This window comes from Chelonia mydas, chromosome 4, assembly GCF_015237465.2.
Source record: "Chelonia mydas isolate rCheMyd1 chromosome 4, rCheMyd1.pri.v2, whole genome shotgun sequence".
NCBI classification, from domain to species: Eukaryota; Metazoa; Chordata; order Testudines; family Cheloniidae; genus Chelonia; species Chelonia mydas.
In genome coordinates, this window is record NC_057852.1 from 32,448,881 (window position 1) to 32,470,909 (window position 22,029).

At 40.2% G+C, this 22,029-nt stretch overlaps 1 long non-coding RNA gene across 1 annotated transcript in view; it reads left to right on the plus strand.

The window, feature by feature from the left end:
* LOC122465462 overlaps nucleotides 1-22,029 on the plus strand; it is a 102,375-nt gene that overhangs the window by 76,880 nt on the left and 3,466 nt on the right. Inside the window, exons 4-5 of the long non-coding RNA XR_006290350.1 lie at nucleotides 13,548-13,613; nucleotides 14,995-15,159. This is a non-coding gene — a long non-coding RNA (uncharacterized LOC122465462). The remainder of the gene's footprint in view (nucleotides 1-13,547; nucleotides 13,614-14,994; nucleotides 15,160-22,029) is intronic.

Consider the following 22,029-nt stretch of genomic DNA (forward strand, 5'->3'; position numbering starts at 1 on the left):
CCAGTCCCTTTCCATTTTATCATGGATATTTTTAGTAAAAGTCACAGACAGGTCATGGACTTACATTAATTTTTCTTTATTGCCCGTGACCTGTCTGTGACTTTTACTAAAAATATCCGTGACAAAATCTTAGCCTTACCTATAGTATATCCTCCAAATCTTTATCATTTTGGTTTTAAATAATTCACTCAAGATACGAGATTTAATCTCTTCCCCTAGCAGATTATTCTACAGTACAATACATCACACTCAAGAATATTTCTTGGTAGACCATCTAAATTGTCATTTGTACAGTTTCATCCCTATTAGTTCTAGCGATACCCCTTGGACCACCAGAGAGAACTTCTCTTTGTTGTCTTCACACTTCAAATACTTGTAGACCATTTAGCCAAACTACGCATATTTACTTCCTTTAAACTTAAACCTTTTAAAAAACAGTTTTTCCACATTAGGGTAACAAGGCCTGATTGCCCACACTCTGGTGTAACTCTTATTGAGTTCAGTGGATTTATTCCTGATTTACATAAGATTAAGGAGAATCAGGCTATTTCTATAAGCACTGTTATACAGAAAGATTAGCCATTTAAATGGTCAAACTAGAGAAGACAATACAGGAGCTAACTTGATCCTTCTCCCATTCAGAGCTCTCCTGTGGGTTTATGAATACCAGGAGGAAGAATTAACTATTAAATACTACGATTAGAGTGGTCCATATTTCTGCTGCCCTCAAAAGACCATCTCTGTCAGCTTTTGTTTCTTTAGAACCACCTGGTGGAACTGATGATTCATTTTGACCATATGAAATACAAAACTGATAGGAAAAACCATTTAATTTTAGAGGTTATTATAAAAAGTAGAGCAAAAGTTTCTTAAATTTGATTTTAAATGGAGGGAAAAAGCTTAGAGTAGTTAATTCAAAAAGAATAAATTGAGAGGTATTTGGAATCTACATTTTTGAAAACCCTGGCTTTAGCAACCCAATCTTAGGCCCCACATTTAAAACTTTTGCCCTTAATCTTTCAAGTAGCATTGTTATATGAAGTCTTTGTTGTTTTATTGAATACTACTTGCATATGGCTCACTGAAAAGTATTTATTTAAAAGATCTATTTTTCTATCAAGTCAATTTACTATTTCTTGCCTTTTACCTTTTGGCACAATGGAAGCTTATTCTTATAACTAGGTTACTTCTTTATCAGACCTTTATTTTAAAGGGCTTCATTGTATTCCTCTATATACAATATTTTGGTTGAGTGGGTAAAAAATTATTTTAACTCTTTTTTTTCCCCCTTCATATGTCTCTCATTGTTTATATGGGTTCTCTTGAGTCAAACACCTTACTGAAAAAGATGAGAATTTTTCTATTATCTGTAGATAAACTGAAGAAGTTGTTTTTTTTTTAAATTTTATTTTACTTGTAATGAGAGTTTGAGGGGGTTGGAGTCATTCTAAACTCACTGGGTGCAGCTGGCAAGATAATTTATAACAGACGCAAGTGCTGATCTCCAGCTGATACAATTTAAAAAATGTTTTTTGTGTGAAGGAAATTAACATATAAATGTTGATGTTCCAAAGCTTGTAGGCTTCATTATTTCTTCATGAACAGCTTGTCAACATTCAGATGTGATGAAATGGATGGCAATGTCGCCATTTTAAGTAAGTGCATGCATATGAGCAGTGGGAGGGTATTAAGGTAAAAAAGTCTAAGGTGTAATAGCAAAAGCTAAACTGCCTTTGACAGAGACAGCTTGTAAGCAGGAAGGGAAGTCCCCGCCTAGTGGTTAGTCTCTGAACACAGCCTTACCTAGTGGTTGTGGATAGGGGAACCAACCTGTATCCACCCACTCCACTGGGTTCTAGCCCAGGGGGCCCTTTTGAGCACTGCAGGGAAGGTGTCCACTATTTGTGGGCTAGCTAATACACTCCCTGGGCCTCTTCCTACTGCTCTGTCCCTTCTAGGGATGTGTCATGGCTTGTGGTTATCTCTTGGAATTCAGTCCATGGGCAGCTCTGTCTCTGTCTGCCCACTGCCCTCTTGTGCTGAAGAGACTGCCTTCTTCATGACCACCCATCCTGAATTGGCCCCCCTTGCCAGCCCCTGCTCCTTCTCTCCCTCCCTGAGGCCCCTCCTCCTGGCCAGGTCAGAAGCAGGACATGCCATTAGTAAGAGCTGCCCAGGGAGCCTGGGCTGCTGTGGGGAGCCCCGGACCCTCCAGCTGCTGTGGGCGGCATGCCACGGGGGTGGGGACATGGCCGGTGGAGGGTCTGGGGCTCCCCACAGCAGCCCAGGCTCCCTGGGTGGCTCTTACCATGGCCCAGCTCCAGCTTCTGGCCTGGCTAGGCAGCCTCAGGGGAAGAGGATGGGAGGGGACAGGTCTCCTGCATATGTCTTGCTTTTGTCTTTTGCCTGTGCCTTCTAAATCCCTTCTCCACCAGACCATACCCAGCAGGCCTGCTGGGGCAGGACTTCCTGGGCCCAGAGTTGTTCCTGCACCCCTTCTCTCCAGTGTGGGGTTTATCAACCTCACCACACTCCTATACATTCAAATAATAGATTCTAACTATAAATACAAGGAAAAAATTATCACTGTATGATTCAAATCAAATAGTGTTTCAGTGAACAAGTTAAATTAAATCTTTATACTTCTAATGCAACTTAACACAAATCTAGCTATGATTCCAGCCAATCTGTCTCTTTAATTGTGACACCCTGAGGTGCACGGGATAATTATTTAATAAAAGAACACAAAACTGGTGTGCTTTTTAGTGCCTGGTGTGATACATGGTGCCCATGGTGATACAAGTAAGTGGTGCCTTTACAGAAGGCAGACACTTACTTACACTGCAAAAGTAAACAAGGATTGATTGCAGTGCAAAGATCAGCACGGTTTGCTCAGGGTTAGGTTATTAGTTTGTCGTTTGGGAATAGCCCGAGACTCTTTCTAAGCCTTCTTGTGACAAGTTAGGGGATCTGTAAGGATTCCGGAATGGTATACAGTGGTCATTATGCCATTGCAAAACAACGATCTTAAGAGGCCATGCCATGGCTCTGTACTTTATTAAACTAGAGTAAATCAGTGCACATTGTTCAGTGTGCACAGAATATGCCTTATTCAATGTACACCTTAGAAGATTGCACAGTATTAAGCAGAGTATTTTGCACCTTGCTATACAGAGACTGAGGCATGACTCATGTATACTTTTGGATGTGTGTATGATAACCGTGCAAGTAGTCTAGCCATGTTTCTTTGGCAAAGCATACTGAGAGAAATTCTGAAAAATAAATAAATACATATCCAAAGTATTGCATATGTACAAAGAACTCTTTCAAGCCCTCATAAATTGTTCAAATCAAAATAATTTTCATCTAAACTCTCAAAATCACTTCTCACTGAATCATAGAATATCAGGGTTGGAAGGGACCTCAGGAGGTCATCTAGTCTAACCCCCTGCTCAAAGCAGGACAAATCCCCAACTAAATCATCCCAGCCAGGGCTTTGTCAAGCCTGACCTTAAAAATATCTAAGGAAGGAGATTCCACCACCTCCCTAGGTAATGCATTCCAGTGTTTCACCACCCTCCAAGTGAAAAAGTTTTTCGTAATATCCAACCTAAACCTCCCCCACTGCAATTTGAGACCATTACTCCTTGTTCTGTCCTCTGCTACCACTGAGAACAGTCTAGACCCATCCTCTTTGGAACCCCCTTTCAGGTAGTTGAAAGCAGCTATCAAATCCCCCCTCATTCTTCTCTTCTGCTGACTAAACAATCCCAGTTCCCTCAGCCTCTCCTCATAAGTCATGTGTTCCAGTCCCCTAATCATTTTTGTTGCCCTCCGCTGGATTCTTTCCAATTTTTCCACATCCTTCTTGTAGTGTGGGGCCCAAAACTGGACACAGTACTCCAGATGTCGAATAGAGGGGAACGATCATGTCCCTCGATCTGCTGGCAATGCCCCTACATATACATCCCAAAATGCCATTGGCCTTCTTGGCAACAAGGGCACATTGTTGACTCATATCCAGCTTCTCGTCCACTGTAACCCCTAGGTCCTTTTCTGCAAAACTGCTGCCGAGCCATTCGGTCCCTACTCTGTAGCAGTGCATGGGATTCCGTCCTAAGTGCAGGACTCTGCACTTGTCCTTGTTGAACCTCATCAGATACTGAAGGTGATGTCTCTGCCAAATTTCAAGTTTCTTTGTTTTTGGAACTAAAACTGTTCAAAAAACGGTTAAACATTTTTATGACAGAGGAAGATTATTTTAGTTAATCTCCCTCACATCAGAAAAAGCTGGAGCCATTTTTGCTCAGATTTTACACACATGCAAAATATTAAATTAGAGGAAGGTGGACATATAGGAAAATTATGAGCTATTGGATATAGGAGGTTATCATAGGAAAGTTCACACACTACTAATTATAGCATTAGTGCACTCTCTTTATCTATAATAAATTCATCCAAGAGAAGGTCCTTCCAGGCTGTCATTGGAGGGCTTTTGCAAGGCAGTATAGGGAAGCTTGTACTATTGTGGCTGATGCTATATCTGGGATGAGGCGAACTGAGGGTTACATTTACCATTGCTGTCCATCTGGAACCTCCCACTAGCGGTAAAGAGAGTGAGCATAAAAATTACATAATCAATTTTTAGTCTCACTGCTGAGACTGTCAACAAGGGTGCCAATTACAAAGTGTTAGAATTTAAGGCCAGGATGTACCATTATATCATCTAGGCTGACCCCCTGTATTTCACAGGCCATTACCACCACCCAATGCCTGGATGCTAAACCAACAACTGAAATTAGACCGAGATAGTACAGCCCTCAGAAGACTCAATTATAAGTTACTGTCAGAGAACAGAAGGGATCAAGGGGCGCACCAATGCCCGAGGCCTCTGTATTGGCAGGAAATTGATTCAGTAAGATACCCTGATGAACCCGGCAAGCGACCTGAAACCCAAGCTGGAAAGGAAGGTAAAAACCTCCCAAATTCACTGCCAATATGACCTGGGAGAAAATTCCACATAGGGCATACAGTTAGATCCAATAATCTGAGTGAGAGAGAATGCTCTGTACCACCTCAGGGCACTAGCCTCCCCATCCAGTGTCCCATCTCCAGCTGCAGCCAACTCTGATGCTTCAGAGGAAGGAGAGGAAAAAAAGATACATTTGGGAAGGGGGAATCCCTTCCTGTATTACAACCATGAGTGCTATTCCACCATGTTTCCGTAATCCCTATAATATTCAGTTTGACCTCCTGAACAAGTAATTCCAGTTCATCCATTTTATTGCCCAGTCTTCTTGAGTTCATGTACAAGCATCAGCTGTTTTTCTTGGACTTCACCCAGTTTTCTAGCTGGATTAGTCATAGTCATTTCACTAACTGTATCATGCACCTGATTATTACTGCCATAGATACTTATATTTTTTTCTCCTTGCTGTCCATACTGTTACCTTCTGACGTTTCTTTATCCCTTACTTTATCTTCATTGAGCAGATTTTCCTCCTCCTGTGTATTGAAGGTGAGCATGAAGATTACACAAATGTTAATGTAAATTTTAATCTTGTGAACCTTAACTTTATTTGAAGAGTTTTTGGGGGGGAATTGGGGGGGAGTGGAGAATACAAATGCATGCCTTCCCTTAAGTCACGTCTTTGCACTTCCAGTAGGAAATGATAATTTATTAATAATAGTAAGCTATGGTTCTATAGATTTTGTGTGTTTAAGGTCTCTGCATTTCAGATTCACAATTATTCCTTGGTACCTAGTCACAAGCCTGTTAGTAAAAACAAAAAGTACAGAAAGCATTCGTCGCCCAACTATATAAAAGTCACACACACTTAAGTAAAAGAGGTGTGTAACTGTTTTACATAAAATTAGGTAGTCACCTTGGTAAAACACATCCTAAATACTTGGTTACATATCTACATGAAATCAACATTTAGATGCTAATAACCAGTTATAATGACAATTTCTTATTGGCGATAGTAGAAACTTAGCTATGATGACGTATGGAATTAAACTATGGTACTGTTTTGGTATAAAAATGGGCTTTTCTATGGGGCTGGGAGAAAGATTAATAGTGTGCCTACTTGAAAAGGCCTTCCAACACTCTTCAGGGTGGCCACCCACAGCCTACATCTCAGTTTTCTTCTATCCTTTTCAAATAGCCTTGATCCCAGATGGTTAATACCGCAGCAACTCAAGTGGAGTGGAGAAGAATCTTCTTTCTGTGAATGACTCTGAATGGTTGATCATCCCAACTTTCTTCCTAGCACCAGTCCTTGAGCCATCTGTTAATCTTCATTTTTTTGTCATGCTTTTGTCCAGCTTCTGTATGAACTAGAAATATTCTGCTGAAGATCACCTGAGTTTCCACTTTGAGTGTCTTACTCAGCCTAATGCAGTTGTCCTTGAGTCATTCCAGTGAAAATATAGCAGTCTCATTTGTCCTGACATGCAGCACAATTACTGGATTTTTCTCTGGTCTGACAGGATCCTTTTCAGCCTCCAATCCACATCTCAGATCCTTGCTCCATGCAAACAGCACAGTCATCTGTTCTCTGGATCTGGTCTGGTGACAGGCCTGTCAATTCTTAGTATTGATTAGTTCTCATGTTGTTGGCTTGGACAATGTAGAGTCCATTAAATGCATTATGCACTTCCCTATTGTTCTATCCTGATCCGGTGTGTTCTGGGGTAGGGTGCCTGTGAGGGACAGGTATCAGTTGATGCTGTTCCGCCATCATGTTTTAGGTCTTCTGGGGGATCTTTACCATCCTTCTTTCATGGGTTAAAGATGAGTCTTGCAGGAAAGTTGGTAGGCATTCAAATCAGATGACCATACCCCCTTAGAAAGCATTGAACAACCATTTGAAAGTGGTACCTGTTGAGTTAGAAAATGGATGTCTCCACTTGAGTAGAATTTATACCATTTGATATTTTTATTCACTCAGAGATGCTTCATTTGAGTGGTGTCCAACTTCTTTTCAATCTTGACAGTGGGGGGCATGTTTCAGTCCCACAGGTCAGAACACTAACCACTGAAGCATTATGTACCCTCAGCTTTGACTCTCTACTTAACAGGATTTGGTTTGACAAAGATGTTCTTGATGAGGTGCCTCATTCCTGATTATGCTTTTTCAGTGCAAGTTCTTTCTTGATGCTACCCATGTAATTGACAATAGAGCTGAGGTAGGGGAAATCACTGACAATCTCAATTGGATTGCCCCACACAGCATGGGCCCACAGCATGTTCAAAATTGCCAACTGGGAGAATTGCTCAACTTGCTGCATTGAAGAGTTCTGGGGCAGCAATGTATCCTGTCGAACAGGCAACCTAATTCAGAAGAAGGCAGTTCTTTTTCCCACTTATGAGAATACAATATGAGGAGTCCTCAACAGACCCCTAACAGAAAGAACATTCTACAGAGCTTGTCAGGCAGGCCCGTGAGTTTCAAGATCTGACAAAGTCATACAAACATGGCCTTGATTCTTAGAATACAATTCTTCTTAGTATGCAGTCCCCAATCATATAGACCTGTCCTTTTCTGATGTTGATATGAATCTGTCTTATATTCTGTCTCACAGTCCCCTGTACATCATCCTCATCCTTCCTTTGGCTCTGGTCCTTGGCTGTCTCCATTGGCTCTCCCTCTCTTCTGCAGGGACTGGCTTTCCTTTTTTAATTCCTTGCCACCCATCTTCTGCCTGTTTTTCTCCCTCATTCCACAAGGCAGCAAACCTGTTACTCAACTCTAATTTACCTCCATTAGCTGGTTGTCTCTGCCTTCTCCTTGTGGTCACATTCTTCCATGGGTTTTCTCCTCTTCTGGCAGTCTGCATTCCAGGTTCTTTTGTTTGGCAGGTCTCTGCAAACATTATTCTGTCTGCATCATCAATTCTCCTCTCCCTCACTGTCTTCAGCTTTATCTTTAATCATTAGCGATGATAGCAGAGAAGATCTATCAGGTGGGATTTCTTGCATAAGTAGCTTCTGTCTGATACTCACTCAAGGGTGATATACATCCCACAACTTCTACTTCCAACCATCTTTGTCTCCTCTCCGCTTTGAGTCAATTCTAGTGCTGTCTCAGTAGCCATCATCATCTTCTCTTCCTAGTTCCTACTCCTAGAGAAAAAGAGAGGACAAAAATCCCCTCACCACCAGACTCTCACCTACAAATTCCCTCAGAAACTCCACTGTTAGCTGCAAGCTGTTTGCTGCAATTGTGGTGGTGGTTTTTGCAACAGAGATGTGGAACTGGATTGACTCTAGCTTGTTTCTATAGCCTACCAAACAACTATCAGATCATAACAAATTTGTTTACTAATGACTTAGGCAGAATGAATTCAAATTGGAAACCTAACAGTAAAAATCTCTGTGTGCCAATTCCAGTTCCGGGAGTTACCCAGTCCCTCCCTTCTGCGCAATTTCTAGAAAGAGTTAAGTTTTCCTTCTTTTTGCCTTCCTCTGAGCACTGATAGGCGTATTCTCTTAGATGGATTCCTGAAGCATTCAGGGCTATTTCTGTGCTATTTGTCTCAAAAATGCCTGGAAACTGTTCAGATGATACATGTTCGTAGCTGAGCTCCAGTCATGGGAGAATCCCTCTGTTTGGCTATAGATATTCTGCAATGGCAAAAAATTAAAACATGCATAAAAACTAGAACATGAGCAGTGCTAAATTGAACCTTGGTTCTTAATAGAGTTGGACAAGTAGTAAAAATAGTCTCCTGGCAGAATTGCAAGCATAAACTGTGTATTTTAGCAAATATTAGAGAGTAAAAAGTGAATTTTGAATTAATAAATGTAATTCTTTGTACCATAAACCTGGTTCTAAGTGTTATGTTCATCCAGTCAGAAAGCAGAAACAGACCATGTAACCTATGAATTGGTGCTGGGTGACAAATAAATGTCTGCAATAATAACGTTGATTGAAAACTAGAAGTTCAAACATAAAATACTTATAATGTACTAGTTACAAATGATCTACAGACCAGGAATTTTTCAACAGAATTCTTCATAACATTTGAATAACAAATGTATTTGAGAAAGATGTAACACTTTGTAGACAATTTGCAAACAGAAAAAGAGGTAAAATTCATCAAATTCTTCACTCCAAATTCTTCATGTAGCTCTAGGTAAGAATATAAAATATCATGGCTTGTTAAGCAAAAAGGGATAAAACTACTAGGGAAAATGTTTCAGTATCTAATCCTACAGGAATTTATAATACCTCTACGTGCCTAATCCTAAACAATGGAGAATTTATTTTGACACTAAAATTTGCCCATAATGTGTAGTTGACCTCTGGTTAAGAACTTACATTAATTTAGAACATTGTAGTAACTGAAGCAGCAACAGTTGTAGTTGTTGTTACTTGCATTTCAGTAGTGTCTAGAGGTCCCAGCTGAAATCTGGGCATTGTACAAATACAAAGTAAGAGACAGGCCCTACCCTGAAGAGTTTGAACAGACAGGACAGACAAAGGGTGGAAGAAAAAAAATCCTAATTTTACAGGTAAGGAACTGAGTCAGAGAGAGATTAAGAGCCAGATAATGATAGCAAACCACACTCCATATTTAGTCCCATTGGCTCCAATGGGACTATTTGTGGATTAAAGCACTATTCAACATGAACAGGAGCATCACAGTCTGTATTCAGATTTTTCTTTCTGTAACTATTCTCCAATATTAATTAAGTTTGCTGCTTTCATCAACATTCCTGCCAGTAAACCTATTTGCCATAGTAACTGTAGAAAATGCATATAAAAGAAACACAAACACAAAATAAATTTACTTAAAAGCTCAGTTGTTCACAGGATTTTTTGTACAGTTGTCCAATAGTCTCATAATTTGCTTCTTTTAAATATGCAAGGGTCACAATTTTAAATATGCAGTGGTCACAATTTAAAGGTCTGTATTTATCCAGAGTTATTACCCAATAATATCTGAGATACCACCTTATTTACAGATACTGGGGGAAATATTGTTCTGTGTTCTATGTAAGGAAATGCTGTGGTATCTCAGACACCGATGCAGGGAAGCATTGATTTTTAACGGCAGTCCTTGTATTATAATGTGACAAAATCAAGCATGGTTTTTCAATAAACCCTACCACTAGGGAGTTCGTCTGATTGCCTAGATGGGTCTCAGCACATGAACAGGTCAGCAGAAATCAATTCAAATCCTTCCTTGCCTATAGTATGGATCTTGCTGTTTCCACATCTGCACTGATCAAATATATTGTGCCAAATCCTGCACACTTTACTCATGTGAGTTGACATCCTGACCTCAACTGGATGACTCCTATGAGTAAATGAGCAAACTTTGGCCCATTGTCAGTGTGAAAACAAATAATAACCCCATGTCTGGACTCAGATTTAAGTTTGTGTTGTTGGTTCATGGTGTCTTGTTCTAGCTGCCAAACAGAGACTGTCAGCCTAACCGGAACTAAAGTTATCTAAAACACATTTATCTTGTTGTTGGAAGGCCAAGAACCAGATAGTCCAAAAAACTGTTGCACTATGACTTATCCCAGAAAATGTTTTTGCGAAAATATTCTGTATCGTACAAAGGCCAAAGATCATTTGACTTCTGTTCTCGGTTCTCTTTCAAATCCTGTTTACTGTCACCAGAAGGTTAGATTGCTGAAGGAAGCAGTGGGGGTTATAGCTTGCAGTCATATGTTTTATGCATCTCGCTCAAATGAAAGGCATGTGGCACACCTCATTTTCTGTTGTGGCGTACCACATAGTGTGTGATATAACTATTATCTTGTGGTAGAAAACAGCTGAATATCAGATGTGTGACATGCCTGCTGTTTCACTGACGTGCAAGCAAAATGCCACAGAATTCTGCAGTCTCCTCTTAAATATTGGAAAAATGATTTCCATTCTAGTCTTTCATATATAGGAATGAATTTTCAAAGATTTATACGTAGGATACTTGTACGAAAATGGTATTTAGGCACCATGGCCTTGATCCCTCGAAGTATGCAAGTAGTCCCATTGACTCGCATGCTTAAGTCCTTGGCTGATAAAGGACCCATCAGTATCTTATATGTCCTCTGGATACCCAAACATGATTTCCATAAGGGAGTGCCTAACAGTGAGATTTTCCCAAGAGATCTTGGTCTAACTGTCAAAACTCAGGAGTGAATTGAGGGCATATTACAGCCCAAAAGCATCTTAGTGGGGAAAAAACAACAATGTTTAGTTTTATTGGTTTTAAAAATACATATAAAATTCCCGTTTAAAGCATTCATTGAATGTTAAAATGAAATATTAAAAGTAATCCCGTTTGCAGGAAGCAGCTGCACTTTTGCACAGAGGATGATCTTTAGAGGGCTAACAAACTTTTAAAAAAATTTGTTCCTTCCTACTAGAGAGGAAATTTACTAAAGAGGTAAGTTGTTTCTGCCCGACTGACTATTTACAGTGACATACATAGCTAGTATAGTCTAGGCACCTAACTGGGGTATCAAATATTCTAGTTGAGACAATTGATGGAGCAGGATGGATTATAAAATGACAATGAATCTGAAGCATTGAAATTTAGCTTAATCTGGAGCTATCTACCATCACTTTTTTAATAGCTTGGCAGTTAAAGGTCTGCAATTGTTCATTTTCTGAACACATGCTTAGGCAAGTAACTAAGCCAACTAAGTCAGTTTATGCACTAGGTATCACACCTGCTGTTCCGGGGCTTAAGTGAAGCAGTTTCCACAGAAATGTACAAACACCAACTGGGGAAATTAAAATAAAAATGTTGGTTTGATAATACTGAACAAGGAGTCTATTAGCATGCTATAGAGAAGAAAAGCACCATAAGATCCCAAGTTTGGGTAACCTGAATGCCTGAGATGTAGAGAACTAGAGATGGCCAACTCAGAGAAGGGGAGGAGGAGTTACTGAGCCAGGAGCCTGACAAGTCCAGAAAAGTATGTATGTGCAAACAGCCCTTATAGGTGCATTTTGTGGGAAAGAGATGGGAGTTGTCTTCCAGCATCAGGAGGAGATATAGCTCCTTGGATGCCCTTTACCAACTGAAATAATATCAGAGAGGCAAAACCCATTTGCATCACAGTGAAAGAAGCCCAGCTGACCCAAAACACCCAGTGTCACAGAAGGACTGTCTGACCTTTCAGACATGACATTTATGTAAAATACTAGACTTTTAGGTGGTCAGAATGGGAGAATTTTCTTTTTAGTTATTTCAAAACAAATTGCTCCAAACTGAGCTCACTGTACATACTACTTGGCTTTATTAGGGTTGCACAAGATGTATTTCAGTGCAGAATTTGCCCTACTGAGTCCAATTTCCAAAGATACCATTTTGGATGACTTAAATACATCCTGGGTTCAGTGCAAAGCACATCCAAAGATATACCCAATAATATCACTTCAGTGAGGGCCCCACAACTGGAGGAACAGTTTGGATACTGAAGGACTGGATAAGCAGATTAAAAGGTGCTTGGCAATTTACAGGCAATAAGGCAAAGCTTTAGTTGTTTTGCCCAGTGGGAAAATAGTAACCCTGCCTGTTAGCTGAAGGGAAAGAGCTGAGATTCTATAGTGAGGGGAGCTATAGAAAAACCTAGGATGGCTAGGGAAGAGGAATATGGGATGGGAGGGAGGAGATAAGTGACACAAATCACAGCAGCACAAAGATTCTAGTTCTGGGTCTATTTTTTTTTAAATCATAACAAACCGGAACCTTTTAGGTACTTCCAAGAACAAAGAAAATCACTCAGCTTAAATACAGATGGTTATCCCTCTAGGTACCATAGGACATATTTTAGTGTAATTTATTACTAAAGCGTTAAGGATGTTTTATTTGACAGAAAACAGACAGAATAAAGAATTAACATCCTAACTGAGAGAAACATGCTCCCTCTTAATAAGGGTCCCGCTGGTATCAGGCTACTGCACTTTGGCTGTCAACTCCATAGAAGTGCAGTATGCTCGTCCCGACCCCCTGTTTCTAGCATGCCCTTGGCTATATAACACAGAAAACACTTGGCTCACAAAACCCACTTATGATGAACAAGGAAATGGAGCAGGCTTTTTGTACTTTCTGTAATGTGGTTCCAACATCCTGTCCTGCAACTGACCTTAAAAGCCTGAAGTTTTAGTGTGTAATGCTCTCTTCCTGACAAAGAACTTGGTATAAAGAATGGCCAGGTGATTTTCTTGCCATCATATTACACCTGCTTAAGCCAAAAATCTTAATTGAAGACACAGAGCAATCTGAAGCGACTTTTCATTATGGTACCTTTACTTTTCTAGTATGTAATCAGTCTATCCAGACCGCAGTAATTTTGCTTGTGTGTGTCAGTTCAATGCACAGTTCTATTGTTTCCATGAGAAACAGATGGTTGATCATCAGTTTATTGCAAGCAACCATGGATTTTTTTTTAATTTGTGTTTTTGTTTTGTTTTTGTTTCAGTGAATAGAAAGATTCTTCAAGTTCACAGGCTCTTCAGGATGTGACTTGGTTCCAGATAGCTAATCTGAAGAAATAATTTTTCTTTTTTTTTTTGTAGAACAGAAGATCCAATCCAAATGTAAGGGTGTTTTTTTCCAATGACTTCAATCAGAGCAGGATTGCGGTGAGAGAATTATTTTAGTATTTGTAGTTAGACAATGAGATGAAAGATAAGGAGTGGTCGGCGTGAGGATGCAGGTGGTATAGATGCCTGTAACACTGCAGACCCAAAGGCTGCTTTGGCGGAAGAGATTTGGACCAAAGTGTAATGATTTGTGAAAGTGTGGATGGAACTCTAGGTTGCTACCTTACAAATGTCCTGCATATATCCTTCTCGAAGATTGTGCTTTAGTGGAACGACCAGGGGAGGGAGTTGTGCCAACTGTCAGCAAAGGACAGCACAGTCAGAAGTCAGTGTGGAGAGTTTCTGAACAGATATTGCGTATCCCTGTGCTCACTCTGCTATGGCAACAAATACTCAAGGTGATTTCCTAAACAATTTTAGGATAGATAATCAATGTTTGTCTGACATAGAGAGAATGAAGTCTTTTCTCCTTGCTGGAGGCATGAGGTTTTGGGAAGAATACCAGTAAGTGAATTGATTTGTTTATGTGGAACTCAGAAATTACCTTTTTGAGATGAATTTTGGGTGGAGGTGAAAGGATACCTTTTCTTTATGAAATGTAGCATATGGCAGGTTGGCCATGAGGATCCCCAGCTCACCCACCCTTCTGGCTGATGTAATGATGACTAGGAAGGTGACCTAGTAAATGTGGAAAGTATGAGACTGAGGTCCCACTGTGACTTTGGCTTCATTACTGGTCGAAAGGTATTAGTCAAACCCTTGGGAATCTGGTTGATACCAAATGAGTAAAAATATAATGGTTATCTATCTATCTGAAGAATGGCATGCATTGATTGCTGCTTGGTGGACCCACAGCAAGCTAATGGAAAGACTGACGTCTTGAGAGTGAGGAGGTAGTTTAAGATAGCAGGCATACCCGCTGACCCTGATGATAAGTGATTCTCTTGCACCCAAATAGGGAAATGCTTCCATTTGGCTAGATAACACTTTATGTTAGAATGTTTCCTGTTGTGATTAAGAGTAGTTTGTTCGGCCTTAGAACATTAACAGCCAAAGCGTGATGCACACCCACATACCAAGCCATGGGGTAAAGAGAGCCCAGGTTTGGGTTGTCTGGTCTTGCCATTGTCCTGCATTAGCTTGGAGTTTGTGAGTTACTTGATTTATCAGATTGCTCATGGAACGGAATCTGTTCACAGGGAGGTAGGCCTTGCTCTGGTTGAATTCAAGGTCACTCTTATAAAGTCTATGATCTGTGTGGGAGTCAGAGCAGCGTCTTCCATGGTTACGCAGATTCCCAAGAATGCAGAGGTGGAACAAGGTCCAGTTGCCAACTGAGCTTCTAGATGGGGATTTTCCTGTTCGAAGCCAATCTTAACATATGGGAAGATGGTGTAGACATTTTGTCTCCTCTGTGCAGCCACCACTAAGAAGACCTTCATAAAGACCCTGGGTGCTGTTGCCAGACCCAGGCAGTGGAGAAAGAGAAACTCTATAGTGTAGCCAAAGTGGATATCCTCTGTTATACGTCTCCAGTTGTGGACACAGAATGCTAGATGGCCACCAAAACAGACTTCAGAAACAGGTGGGGATGGCATAATTGTTAAGTAACAACTTCCAAGTGTCCTGTTAAAAGTAACCTTTAGCTGGTGGATGATGATCACATTGGGGTGCATGGAGCTGCATACATTGGTTTCTGCACCCTTTGATGCTTGTGTGGCAGTCTGTATGGTGATTTGGTGGTAGAAGCTCTGTGGAAGAGGCCTTGACTTATATACCTGTTTACAGTGCTTCCTCTTCGGGGCCAGAGCATACATGTCTGGTAAGGCAAGGGTTCTCCTGAAGTCTTTTAACAAGGGCAAAGACTCATCCATTTGCTTGTTGAAGAGATTGGTTTTATCAAAGGGCAAGTCCTCAGTGGAGTTCTGAACCTCCCTGGGGAACTCTGAAGCATGAAACCACGACTCTTGCTATAGATACTGATGCAGTATTGGCTGAAGCCACCTGTACCTGGTCAAATTTTAAATGCTATACAAAGGATTCAGTGAAGAAAGCTTATATATATATCCTATCATTACTGTGCCTTAGTCCATAAGGCCCCGAATCATCAAGACTATTAAACATGTGCCAAGGTTTAAGTACATGAGTTTAATGAGTCTACTCATATTTTTAAAGATAGGTATATGCTTAGGCTACCTAGGGGATTTGAAACCAAACACAGCAATAGTTTCTGAAGCAAAAGTTACTGGCCAGCAAGGAAGAAAGTTGTCATTCACATGCTTTCAACAACTGGATTCTGTCTGGCAAACCGAAAGTGAAACCAACAAATAAAGTACATAAAACAGAACTCATATGTATTTTATTAATATATATATAAATACCAAACATGAATTCTGATTAATTCTATCAAGGGGGCCTATGTTGGACTTCCAAATTCTTGAGGGCCCAGAACTTTTTATGGTGGTCCTGATGATGTAGCTGTGGTTGTTTTCCTGCTTTTTTTTTTGTTTTTAAGTGCCTTGAGGCTTCTCATACATTGTAAACATTTGTGAAACGTAAGATTACTTGCAAAACCATCCATTCTCTGCTTGCTTGCGATTGCAATGCCTGACAAATAGTCTTTGTTTTCTTTTGCAGTGTCTCTTCTTTCACAGGCCCCACCAGCAGTGTTCCAAAATTTCATAATGTTTTTCCTAATGTTTATGGGAATCAATGCAAACCTCCCTTATGTTTCAGAAGGGCCATGTGACCGTGTTTTTTTTCTTTTAACAAAACCACCAAATTTTCAATTTAAACACACTTCCATGGCTAATGATTTATTTAAACCTGTATTATTCTCTATATATTTTTAAAGCCCTGTCAAACTCAAGAAAGACAGGATCTCTTGTCTAGTCATAGCGCTGGTGCAAGCAGTGAAATGTGAGTCCCTCATTCACGTAACCGTGACCTGGGAAGATGACCGACTCTAGGGGTAGGAGATAATTTAATTTCCATAGATGTCAAGTTCTATTTTGCTTATTCAGAGAGACAGCAGATAAGAGTCGAATTCTGCAAAATAAGGTGTTCTGGTTTGGTGATGCAGAATAACATCCTCTATGGGGCTGAGCTTAAATCACCAAGTTTAATTCTCTTCAGACCCTGGGGTGGGCCTGAAACCAGATTGTGAAGTTTAAAAAAAAAATTCTTGTAAACTATTCAGTTCCCAACATAATGGTTTTTATTTTATTATATTTTATATTCATGAAAGAATCAGCCAAAGGAACTTTGAGGGTGGGGAGTGAGGGTCACAGTTCAAACATTTGGATTTGCTAATTCATAGTTCTCAGTACAAAGGAAGTGGTTAAAAACATTAATCTGGAGCTCTGACATTTTGTAACTGGAACTCAAAATGAGATTAAGACAAACAAACAAGGTACCTGGATTTCCTCATTTTCCCCAGGGCATAAATCATTTTATCATGTGAGGCTTTAAAAGAAAATTCCTTTGGTTCTAGGGGTGGGCAAACCTTGTGGAATTCAAGGTGTTATGAACCTCTCAAAGTAATTTTTCAGCTCATGAAGTGAGCTCAGCCCCATACCATAGGCGGCGTCTCCTCCTCTCGGGGGCGGCCCTCCCCCTGCCTCTGCGGGGGCGGCTCGCTGGCAGGGCCAGCTCTAGGTATTTTGCTGCCCCAAGTGAAAAAAGGGTGGCCGGAACACCACCCCTGGAAATGTGCTACCCCAAGCACGTGCTCGCTTTGCTGGTGGCCGAGAGCCGGTCCTGTAGGTAGTACATCTTTGTTAAGTTATTGTTGAATCCATACTGCTCTATTACTAATCACTTCAATCTCAGAGAGAAAGAGAGGAGTTGAAGGGAAACTTGTGTATAGCTCATTTGGGGAAGAATCTGTGATCGATTCATAATAAACGTAAGTGTGGCAAAAGTTGTCATTATTTGTAAGGACTACCAGAGAAATTTTCTGTTGAATAATCAGATGATATAAAAGGAAGTACAATCTTAAAAGTGACATCTTGGTTTTCCATGTCTACTAAGGGCTGGATAGGCAAGGGTTTCACCGTTTCATGAACTTTGTTGTTGAATTAAACTGTTCCCTGTGTTATGTTCAAATAATGCTGTTTCCCCATAGTCTTGCGAGTTCTTTTTCTGATTGTGCAAGAATGTTTTTATTTTTGGAAGAAAATGCTGTGGTGTTAGTTTTCTATTACAATTTTTTTGGGGAAGCTGTGGCCAGCAGCAAGGGAGTTGGGTCTCTGCTTTAATCTCCCTAATGAGAATAAATTATTGAGGCAGAGTTTCTCCCTGGGTCTCAAGCCTTACACCTGGAAAGAGAGTTCTCCCTGTGTACAGTGCTGGAACAGAAGAGATCACAGCCAGACGTATATGTGTAAATACAACAGGTTAAACAGAGGGGCAGCAACTGTGTGAATTGGTTTTGGATTTGGGCAGATTTCTGAGCATCGGTTGGACCTATTAGGGATTCACAGATTCATAGATTCATAGATATTTAGGTCAGAAGGGACCATTATGATCATCTAGTCTGACCTCCTGCACAACGCAGGCCACAGAATTTCACCCACCACTCCTACAAAAAAACCTCACACCTATATCTGTGCTATTGAAGTCCTCAAATTGTAGTTTAAAGACTTCAAGGAGCAGAGAATCCTCCAGCAAGTGACCCATGCCCCATGCTACAGAGGAAGGCGAAAAACCTCCAGGGCGTTCCAATCTGCCCTGGAGGAAAATTCCTTCCCGACCCCAAATATGGCGATCAGTTAAACCCTGAGCATATGGGCAAGATTCATCAGCCAGATACTACAGAAAATTCTTTCCTGGGTAACTCGGATCTTACCCCATCTAATAACCCATCACAGGCCATTGGGCCTATTTACCATGAATATTTAATTACCAAAACCATGTTATCCCATCATACCATCTCCTCCATAAACTTATCGAGTTTAATCTTAAAGCCAGATAGATCTTTTGCCCCCACTGCTTTCCTCGGAAGGCTATTCCAAAACTTCACTCCTCTGATGGTTAGAAACCTTCGTCTAATTTCTAATCTAAATTTCCTAGTGGCCAGTTTATATCCATTTGTTCTTGTGTCCACATTGGTACTGAGTTTAAATAATTCCTCTCCCTCTCTGGTATTTATACCTCTGATATATTTATAGAGAGCAATCATATCTCCCCTCAACCTTTTTTTAGTTAGGCTAAACAAGCCAAGCTCCCTGAGTCTCCTTTCATAAGACAAGTTTTCCATTCCTCGGATCATCCTAGTAGCCCTTCTCTGTACCTGTTCCAGTTTGAATTCATCCTTCTTAAACATGGGAGACCAGAACTGCACACAGTATTCCAGGTGAGGTCTCACCAGTGCCTTGTATAACGGTACTAAAACCTCCTTATCCCTACTGGAAATACCTCTCCTGATGCATCCCAAGACCACATTAGCTTTTTTCACAGCCATATCACATTGGCAGCTCATAGTCATCCTATGATCAACCAATACTCCAAGGTCCTTTTCCTCCTCCGTTACTTCTAATTGATGCGTCCCTAGCTTATAACTAAAATTCTTGTTATTAATCCCTAAATGCATGACCTTACACTTCTCACTATTAAATTTCATCCTATTCCTATTACTCCAGTTTACAAGGTCATCCAGATCCTCCTGTAGGGTATCCCTGTCCTTCTCTAAATTAGCAATACCTCCCAGCTTTGTATCATCCACAAACTTTATTAGCACACTCCCACTTTTTGTGCCCAGGTCAGTAATAAAAAGATTAAATAAGATTGGTCCCAAAACTGATCCTTGAGGAACTCCACTGGTAACCTCCCTCCAGCTTGACAGTTCACCTTTCAGTAGGACCCGTTATAGTCTCCCCTTTAACCAATTCCCTATCCACCTTCGAATTTTCCTATTGATGCCCATCTTATCCAATTTAACTAATAATTCCCCATGTGGCACGGTATCAAACGCCTTACTAAAATCTAGGTAAATTAGATCCACTGCGTTTCCTTTGTCTAAAAAATCTGTTACTTTCTCAAAGAAGGAGATCAGGTTGGTTTGGCACAATCTACCTTTTGTAAAACCATGTTGTATTTTGTCCCATTTACCATTGACTTCAATGTCCTTAACTACCTTCTCCTTCAAAATTTTTTCCAAGACCTTGCGTACTACAGATGTCAAACTAACAGGCTATAATTACTCGGATCACTTTTTTTCCCTTTCTTAAAAATAGGAACTATGTTAGCAATTCTCCAATCATACGGTACAACCCCTGAGTTTACAGATTCATTAAAAATTCTTGCTAATGGGCTTGCAATTTCTTGTGCCAATTCTTTTAATATTCTTGGATGAAGATTATCTGGGCCCCCCGATTTAGTCCCATTAAGCTGTTTGAGTTTCGCTTCTACCTCAAATATGGTAATGCCTGCCTCCATATCCTCATTCCCATTTGTCATGATACCATTATCCCTAAGATCCTCTTTAGTCTTATTAAAGACTGAGGCAAAGTATTTGTTTAGATATTGGGCCATGCCTAGATTATCCTTGACCTCCACTCCATCCTCAGTTTTTAGCGGTCCCACTTCTTCTTTCTTTGTTTTCTTCCTATTTATATGACTATAGAACCTTTTACTATTGGTTTTAATTCCCTTTGCAAGGTCCAACTCTACTTGACTTTTAGGGATATTTGACATAATCCTAAAGGCCTAAGTAAATACAGGAGGTTGCCTTTTTCAGTTGGCTATAACTTTGACAAACTGCCACCCTTTTGAGCTGAAAATATTCAGGTGTGGTCTGTGCCTCAGGGTGAATTTTTTTTTTGAAAGTTTTGAGCAAAAATGGGTCAGCCATTATCTAAAAAAGAGGGGGAATCTTTGCTATTATAAATACACTCTCTCTCCTTCCCTCCTTGTATGGCCTTTGTATTCTAGTGCCTCAACTGTTTGTGGAAGAAGCCTAAAATTTAGACTATGTACGTTCAAAGAAAATTTTTCCAGTCCTTCTGAGTACTGTTGAGCAAAAAAACCCTCTTTCAATGCTGAAACAATATTTATTTGGTTTTTTAAAATTTTTTTCCTCACTCTAGAACAGGTCAAAGATGTCTGGTTGGGATTTTCCTGAACCTTTCCTAAATAATTCAACCAAGATGAAGCAGGGACAGTTTTAGACTCTAAAGAGAATTTTCACAAACTTCTAAGCATGTGAAAACAGGAGTTTAAGATTAAAGTCATGTCATAACCTCTTGTACAGTTTTTATCATAATTTTGAGGAGCACTATTTTCAGTTGTTTGTGGGTGTTAAACAATGGTTTTGTTTTCTCCTCCTACACGAGTGCCTTCCCTCAGAATTGTGTAAATGAAATAAGCTGCCATTAGCACGCAAACCGATGACTGTAGTTATTTAATCCTTTACCTTTAGTAGGGCAAGCAAGTTGTCATAAACTAGTTCAATTCATGATAAGCTTAGTGGAGTGGCTAGCTGATGCACCAAAAAAAGCCCCTCTAACAAACTAGTTTATCCGAGACTTGATTTTCCTCTTGATTGTCCGGTTTCATTGGTTATAAGGCAAGAAAGAAAAGGGTTTTATATAAACATGGAATCAAACAGAAATGTCACAGCATGTTCTACAGCCTGGCAACATTCTAGGAACTGGATATGAAGTTCTAACTCCTCAGAGACCCATCTTCTCCCCCATCAACACCATTCTAAGCAGCTGTTTTGATGGTTTCTTGCATGCCATATGAATGTAGGAGGGGGTAGGGCGTGGCAAGGGAGAGTGAATTTTATTTCCTACAGAAAGTGCTGCATTCCAATTTTTTGTTATAATTTTTTCCCCATTTTTTCCCGTTCTGGTTCAGCGAAGAGCCCATGTGATTCAAGGCAGGGCTGTTGTATATCATGGCAGGCATATTTTAAGGCTTTTTTAATTAGGTTGGTGACAAATATAAAGAACAAACCAAAACAACTACACACACAGAAATAATGACACACATGTCTTGATTCATTCTCACACAAAGCTGTTTTGCCCAAGACAAGAGTTTCCCTGGAGGGTGGGTGGGCAGTGTTTTAAACTGAGTCAGAGCTTCAATGGAAAAAACAAAGCACAATACCTGAATGAGTGCACCTGAATGAGTGCACCTTTTGTAGATGGACCTTCTGTCCATGGGGCCACTGTATTCCGGGATTTACTTCAAGCATTAGAGAGGATATCAGGCTGAGTACATTCAGTCCTGCATACTTCATTTAAAGAGATCAAAATGGCCACTTGTTGATAATAGTGTTAGGTTTCAGTTCTGAATATAAAACTGGCTGCTTTAAGGTTTTTTTTTTAATCTTACAGACCTCTACGAAAGGAGACCTCACCATCTCCAAAATCTGTGCGTAGTATGCAGTCTTCTTCAATGGGATCAGACCCAACATTACATTACTTCTAAATTGAAATGTGGGAGGGTT